Source organism: Nannospalax galili, unplaced genomic scaffold (assembly GCF_000622305.1).
Source record: "Nannospalax galili isolate Female #2095 unplaced genomic scaffold, S.galili_v1.0 scaffold449, whole genome shotgun sequence".
Taxonomy (NCBI): domain Eukaryota; kingdom Metazoa; phylum Chordata; class Mammalia; order Rodentia; family Spalacidae; genus Nannospalax; species Nannospalax galili.
Window position 1 is genome coordinate 1,211,638 of NW_008360312.1, and position 7,241 is coordinate 1,218,878.

The 7,241-nt window shown below is 39.1% G+C and overlaps 1 long non-coding RNA gene across 1 annotated transcript; it reads right to left on the minus strand.

Annotated features, from left to right (window-relative positions):
• Positions 1-3,118: 3,118 nt before the first annotated feature.
• Positions 3,119-5,638, minus strand: LOC115068708. Its single transcript, XR_003848054.1, has 3 exons — positions 5,595-5,638; positions 5,395-5,494; positions 3,119-3,172 (listed from the first exon to the last, which is right to left on the minus strand). It is a non-coding gene; the product is annotated as an uncharacterized LOC115068708 (long non-coding RNA).
• Between the last annotated feature and the right edge of the window lie 1,603 nt (positions 5,639-7,241).

Here is a 7,241-nt window from a genome sequence, read left to right on the forward strand (position 1 = left end):
TAGCTGAGCAGATGCTACTAGAGACAGTAATTGCACCAATCAATTTGGATTTGAGTGAGCTTCCTGCAAGCTGCGAAGAAGATACAGTCTATCTTCTGTTAGTCCACAGGGAGATCAGTGAAGTTAGGGGGAAAAGACTTGAGTGAGAACAGGGATCAGTGTGGGAGAGGGGTCCCTGAGTCTGATTCTCCATCTCTTATCCCACTTAGAGCTTTTATGGGGCTTCATTTTGAGTACCATCTTCATAGACTATACCAGACACATAAGAAGAAGAATTTTATTTTCTCTGTGTGTATTCCCTTCCCACTCCCTGACCTTTACTATTTCATTTAGTTTGTGTCCTCTTCCTCTTTCCTTCCTCTGCCCTTTAAACAAGTCAGAGGAGTGCCAAAGATAGACTCTGGTGCATGCATCAGCGTCCATGTGAAACGCCAAGGACAGGAGCGGTTATGAGGCCAGTCCACTCTGAAAGTCGGAATCAAAGCACACAGAGAAGCAACTGTGATTTTTTTTGTCTGTTCTAATTAGCTTTATGGAAATTAACTACTGCCAGTTTTGATGAATTATACTTTATTATTGCTGTGAATTTGATAATTCCACTTAATTTCTAAATAATGCAAATGGAGGTTTCTAAAAGAAACATCTCAATCCTTAGCCAAAATAAATAATACCTCCTGCTGATTTTTCAAATAAGGCAACCCAAACTGATAAAATGGCATTTCTGACCAAGTGCTACTAATATTAGCTTGCAACACTTAAGGAAGTAAAGGGTAACTTGGACATGGTGCTGCAGGCCTTTAATTACAGCACCTGGGAGGCAGAGGCAAGAAGATCTCTGTGAGTGAGTTTGAGGCCAGCCTGGTCTACACAGCAAGTTCCAGGCTAGCCAGGGCTACATCATGAGACGCAAAAAACAAAAGGAAATAAAAATTTAAAAAATTAAAAAGAAGCAAAGATGCCTGTACTTTAAAGATGCAAACCATCTATATATTCTCTTTGACAGGAGCCCATAGACAGAATCAACCTCAGAGGCCCAAGCTTTGTAGATAGAAGAGATCCTCAAAGCAAAACTGGAAGGTCAAGGATAACACAGGAGTTTGTATCACATTCTGACTCTTGAATGTCTGTGTCTGCAGTTAGAAAGCTCCTTATTACCCTGGCTCATGTCTGTTTTTTCAGAACCATTTCTCTACGTGTGTTCAATACCACCCAACCCGCTTTCTGTTTTCTTCCTGTCATCCTTCAGGTGCCAGATCAATTAAGTATGCCCAGGTGGAAAGGAAAATTAAATGTTACAAATGGGTACACAGTCCTTGTCAACATCCTTTGCCAAAGTGGACCAGCAAGGGAACTCAAAGAAAATTTCTTTGCTTAAGTTCCAGAGTCAGAGACTTGAGACTCCCCTGTCACCTCCATTCCTGGCTCTGCTTCTGTGCCCTGCTGACTGCGCTTGGCCCCTGCTTGCCTCCACCTCTGCTTCTCCTCTCTTTCTACCCTCTTGTGGACAGTTCTGAAGTCCATTCCTAGTGCAACTCAATGGCTGCAGCAGCCTGGCTGTCTTTCCCAGTGTATTCTGTAGGTTGCTGCTTAGGCAACTGATAGGAGCAAGGCAGATTTTGTACATGTGCATTTTTCTTATATGTTCATTTCCATTAATTTTATTAGCACTTTTGCCCTTAGCTTACCTACTATTAGCTATTCTTTATTTTGTTAACAGAAATGATTGATGAGCTAATTTGATCTCATTTAAGTTCACAGCCCTGATTGGGCAGGCTAATAGCACATATGCCACAGAACAGAAATGTGCGTTTATGCCTTAAAAACTAGCTGGAAATATTTCTTCTCAAAAAACCTGTAGAATCAATGCCATTGTATAAATTCTGGATTTGTTTCCCATTAAAACGAAACACCAATGATACGTCTCCTAAACTCATAGCTTGGTAACTTATTACTCAATTAGTGATGCGAACAGGCTCATTCACTAATTTCTTTATAATATATTCTCATTATAGATTAATGTAGACCCAATTTACATTGTATTCTGTGATGATAAGATTTCTGTGTTTTATTCTATTAAGCATTTATATTTCATTTATATTAAACCTTCATATTTTCAAATTAATATTTGTACTACAATGGTTTAAGTCTAGTGCTAATGTTGAAAGCCCAAGAAACAAGATAATTATGTAGATGTGTATTTTTATTGTGGTGTATACTTACTAATATTTGGCTTGTTTTATACTGCTTTTAGGAGCAGACACCAGGGAAAATTGGGTCATGCAAGTCATCTGGGTCATTCATTATTGTATTCATCCTTGTAGAATATGAAATAAATTTTAGACTCCTGTATTTATTCATTTATTTAAAAAATACAGCACAGCAACCTGTGAAAGAACGGAAACAATTTTTTTGGCAAGGACTGTATTATAATAAATAAAGTTTATTATACAGTCTTGTCATCCCCAGGGCTAGATTATACACAACTTTGATTATATAATAGTCAAAATTATTTGAACTTTTCTGTGGCTAGAATGAAAATTGTCTCATTGTAGCACTAGATTGTGGTGTTTATAAAGACACTTAAGCCTAGGGGATACTGATTTGAATTTATTCTCCATGATTATTTATTAAAATTACCTTCGTATAGGGACAAAGCAAATAAATGTTTTTAAATTGCCTATGAGAATAAAGATGATATATTGTACATGAAATTAATGTGACATTAAAAATGTCTCTACTTATTTATACTAGTACTTTATTTCCAGGAGGAATATACTTTTGTTTGAGACAGGGTCTGGGCAGTGTTGAGCTCTTGATTCTTTTGCCTCAGCCACCTGAGTTCTAGGGTTAGCATTGTATACCACACCTGGAAAAATAAATGTCTTTATTCCAACTATTTATAATAAGAATGAAATCTCAGTGCTAGTAGCAAATAATATTGTAAGTTGGTCAAGATAGCATTTAGTGTAAATGTCTTATTGTTTCAATATACTAAAAAGAAAGAGCAAAGAACGGTTAGGAATACGTGATGATATTCGTCCTTTGGGAAATGGAGCTAGACCGGTCAACGGTCCTAAAACCTTACCAGCTGTCATTTCTGTTCAAGGGTCTGCAGATCCAGGGCTACTGGCGGGGCTTCCATTAGTTGATGAGAAAAGACCTGCAACAGAGCCTGAAGATAGGAAGTTGCTTTAAAAGCTTTTAGTCCAAAAAGACTGCATTTGTTTTCCCTTTGCTTGGCAATTTGATGTGATGGGTTTGGGCTTATAGCAAGGCAAGCTTGTTCTTCACTAGAGAGCTTAGGACACATTTGCTTTCAGCAATGTTTCAATACAGCAGCATGAGTATCACTCAGATTACTAAATAAATAAAGGCAGTTTCCTAAGGAAGCTAACCAGCTCTGCTCTCCCTGCTACCCTGGAGGAATTGAGGATCAAAAATCATGCATTGAATAACAGCAGAGAAAATGAATTAGGAAACTGCTGATCATAAAACACAGGCTACCGAGTTCATACTCCAAATACTGAAATGCACCTAGAGTTCTTCGCTTTTTAACCTTTACAAATAATTTAAAAGGTATTGACTAAATGAAACAAGGTTTTCAGGTGTTGTTTTTAACTATACAAGATATAGATTTCAGATTTGGTTAGCATAGAAATGATGCTGTAAAACCATTCTTGACTATAGTTTTTCTCCTTGCCCTTTGAGTTTTCTTTGACGGGCCTAACACACAGTTTTCCCCCAGTAATGTGTTACTCTGCAGGACTGCCACTGAAGACAAGTGCAAGATGACTGTGAAGCGTTTTACAATATGGATGCTACCCAAAGGCTAAAAGGACGTCAGGCTAAGAAGTATAACAAAGATTCTACTCCAAATGGTAGACATCTTAATAGTTGATAAAAATATAACAAGTAAATATATTACTCCCGTAATTTATTCATGGTCAGATAAGAGCTACAATAGGAATGAATGACTGACAAATTCATGAATTATTCCTCTGCTTAGCCTTTAATTGATGAAATTAAATCTTTAAGTTGTGCTTTAGGCTTTTATTATCAATCATTTATAAAAGAACCCTTGTTCTGATTTACAAACCTAAAGAGAACATATTTGTGTAATAATTACATTTTTTTCATTATTAGCATGTTTACTCTAACAGAGTAAACACTTAAGTGTGCAACTAATTGTGCATAGTTCTTTGGGTTTGAAGACTTGCTTGTTAATATGAGGAAAATATGTTTTGATTTCAATTTGACTGAACTTCCTCTTTTTTAGAAATAGATTCTGCTTGTATCACTTGTGTTTCTTTCATACAATGATTTTTTATCTGGTGTACACTGATCATGTAGTGATTTAAATCATGGCATATGTAAGTCAGGCATCGTGTGGTATCCATTTAAATGTGGGACATGCTCTGCAAGCTACTTCATTGTGATGAAATGAATCTGTGGTTTTATTAGTCTGTTATGAACTAAATGTCATTTCTTCCAAATTTGTTTATTAAAGCCCTTGTGATAGTTAATCTTGATTTCCAAATTGATGGAATTTATAATCACTATGGAAACAAATTTGTGGGCTCTCTGTGAACGATTATGTAGGCTGGTTAACTGAGATAGGAAGACCCACCTTAATGTGAATGCTACCAGTTTATGAGTTGAGGTCTTAGACCAGCTACAGAAGGGACCTTGAGGTGAGCACAGGCATTCATCATCCATCTCCACATCCTGCTTGTGGCTCTAACACAATCAGCTGCCTCAAGCTTCTGCTGCCATGACTTCCCCGTCCTGGTGGACTGACCCTCCAACTGTGAGCCAGATTAAACCCTTCCTTCCTTCAGTTGCTTCTGTCAGGTATTTTGTCACAGTAATGATAGAAGCCTTAGCCCTCAATGTAACCGTACTTGGAAATAGAACCTTTACTTTCATTGAAGTGCGGTCACAAGGATGGGGCCCCCATTAAATGACTGGTGCCTGTACAAGAAAAGGAAGGGACAGCCCAGAGTCCTTTCCTTCTCTGTGTGCACCCATAGAAAAGCCATCTGAAAGGCAGTGAGAGGATGACGGACTCTGCAATCCTGGAAGACAGGCTTTTTCAGAATCTGAATGTTCAGGCATCTTGTACTTGGGCTTCCAGAACCAGGAGGAAGTAACTTTCTGTTGCTTAAATCACCCACTCTGTGGTATTTTGCTATAGCAGCATTAGCTGTAGCACTAATGCAAGCATCAGCTAGGATTTCATATAGTTCCTGGCAAAAGATGGGCTTCAGACTTTTGTCAAATAAATAAAAATGACAAAAATCTAAAGATTCTACACAATCTAATCTTTCTTCAAGGCTAAAGCATTTTCCCCAGCTGAATCTGGCTAATCTGCAGGCATGTAGAAGGGGTACTTACCCTGTAACAACAGCTCTGGGCAAGCTTCTTCTCTCCTCAGGGAACTCATTCCTTATTCTCACAACTGGCACCCACTGAACATTGCAGATTCTTCACTGACCTGAAAATATAGATACCAAATTGACGTGTGCCAGGCAATACACGCTGAACTTCAAGTGGAGTTAGCAATACAACAGGTGAAACGTATCTATTTCTCTTACCTGATCATTTCTTCTCTATTAAGAGATGATTTGGGTGGTATCAGCCCCCAGATTATAACCATCTCATTGTGCCCACATGTGACTCATGGATGGAATGGTACATATACTCATTTCCAAGAGCTGCCACAGCAAATATCACAGAATGGGTGGCTTAAACAACAAATTTATTTTCTCACAATCCTGGAAGCTGGAAGTCTGAGATCAATGTAGTCACTGCTGTTTCCAATCTGATGCCTTGGCAATGCCTTTTATTTTCTTCTTGTTTGTATTCTAATCTTTTCTTCCTTCTCCTTTATTTTGTTTTTGTTAGAGTCCAGGTCTGCAGAGGACCCTCTCCCAGTGTAAAATAGCCTCACAAGACAGGATACGAGGGCCCCCTTGCAAAACAGGAACTGGCCAGACAGCTACATTTAGAGCTGTCTCAGCACAAAGCTGCTCCCCAGATAATTTTGGAAGATAAACAGGACCCTGCACCCAGACCCACTGATGTAAGAACTGTTTCAGTTCAAGCTACTTCCCTTGAAACTAAAGATTATTTTTGCCACCTTCCAAATTCCCCAATCCCCCTGTAAGAACTTCCTCAGCAGTCAGCAGGCTGCTGGTTGCCTTTCTCTCCCCAGCTGAACTGCCAGCCACCAGCAATCCTAAGAAATAAACTTTGCTTTACTGGAGTGCTCCTATGCTCCCTGTGTCTATTCCCTGCCTGGTTTTTATCAGTTTTGTGCATTTTTTGTTTTTGAAACAGGATCTCTTGTAGCCTATGTTTTCCTCAAACTCACTATGGAGCCTGGAATGACACTGAAATCCTGATCTTTCTGTCTCCACCTCCAAAGCGTTAGGAATACAGGTGTGTGTTGTCACACCCTACTCCTAATTTTATCACCATAAAGACATAGTCATACTGAATTGAGCCTATCCACGAACTTTCTTTCTTCTTTTCTTTCTTTAAAAGTTTTTTTAAAATGCATGTGTGTGAATGTTTTGCCTGCTTATCTGTATGTGCACACTGCTTGTGTGCAGGAGACCGAAGAGACCAGAAGATGGCATCAGAGCCCTTGGAACTGGAGTTACAGGCAGTTGTGAGCCACCTTGTGGGTGCTTAGAACTGAAGCTGGGTCCTCTGTAAGAACAATAACACTCCTAACCACTGAGCTATCTCTTCAGTCTATTTTTCTTTACACATCACTAGTCTGTGTGATCTCACTTTCTTTCTCTTTTTTATTGATTTCTTTCTTTCTTTTTTTTTTGTATTTCATACAGAACATCTCAAACAATCTTAATCGTCTTTATACCCTCATCCTCACTGGCACCCTCCCATAGCCTCCCCCTAACCCCACTGGAGCCCATATACTCTGTCATCCCAGTTACTGCCCACTATGTTGTCAGTGTCCCCAGCCATTCCCTAGTGCACGTCCATCTGCTGAGTCTAGTCAGCCTATCTAGAGTCCCTTGTTTTAGGAAGATCAGCCCTTCTTCATCTAGCAGCAATCAGTTGCCAACATTCCTTTAAATAAGATTGGGGTCTGCTGTTCATTATCTTAGTTCTATGCTGGGTTACTGTCTACCTGAGTTTGCATGGGACTTGGGTATGCTGACACCTATGTCATAGAATCATATGAGCAGGTTCCCAGGAGCTTGTAGGACTCT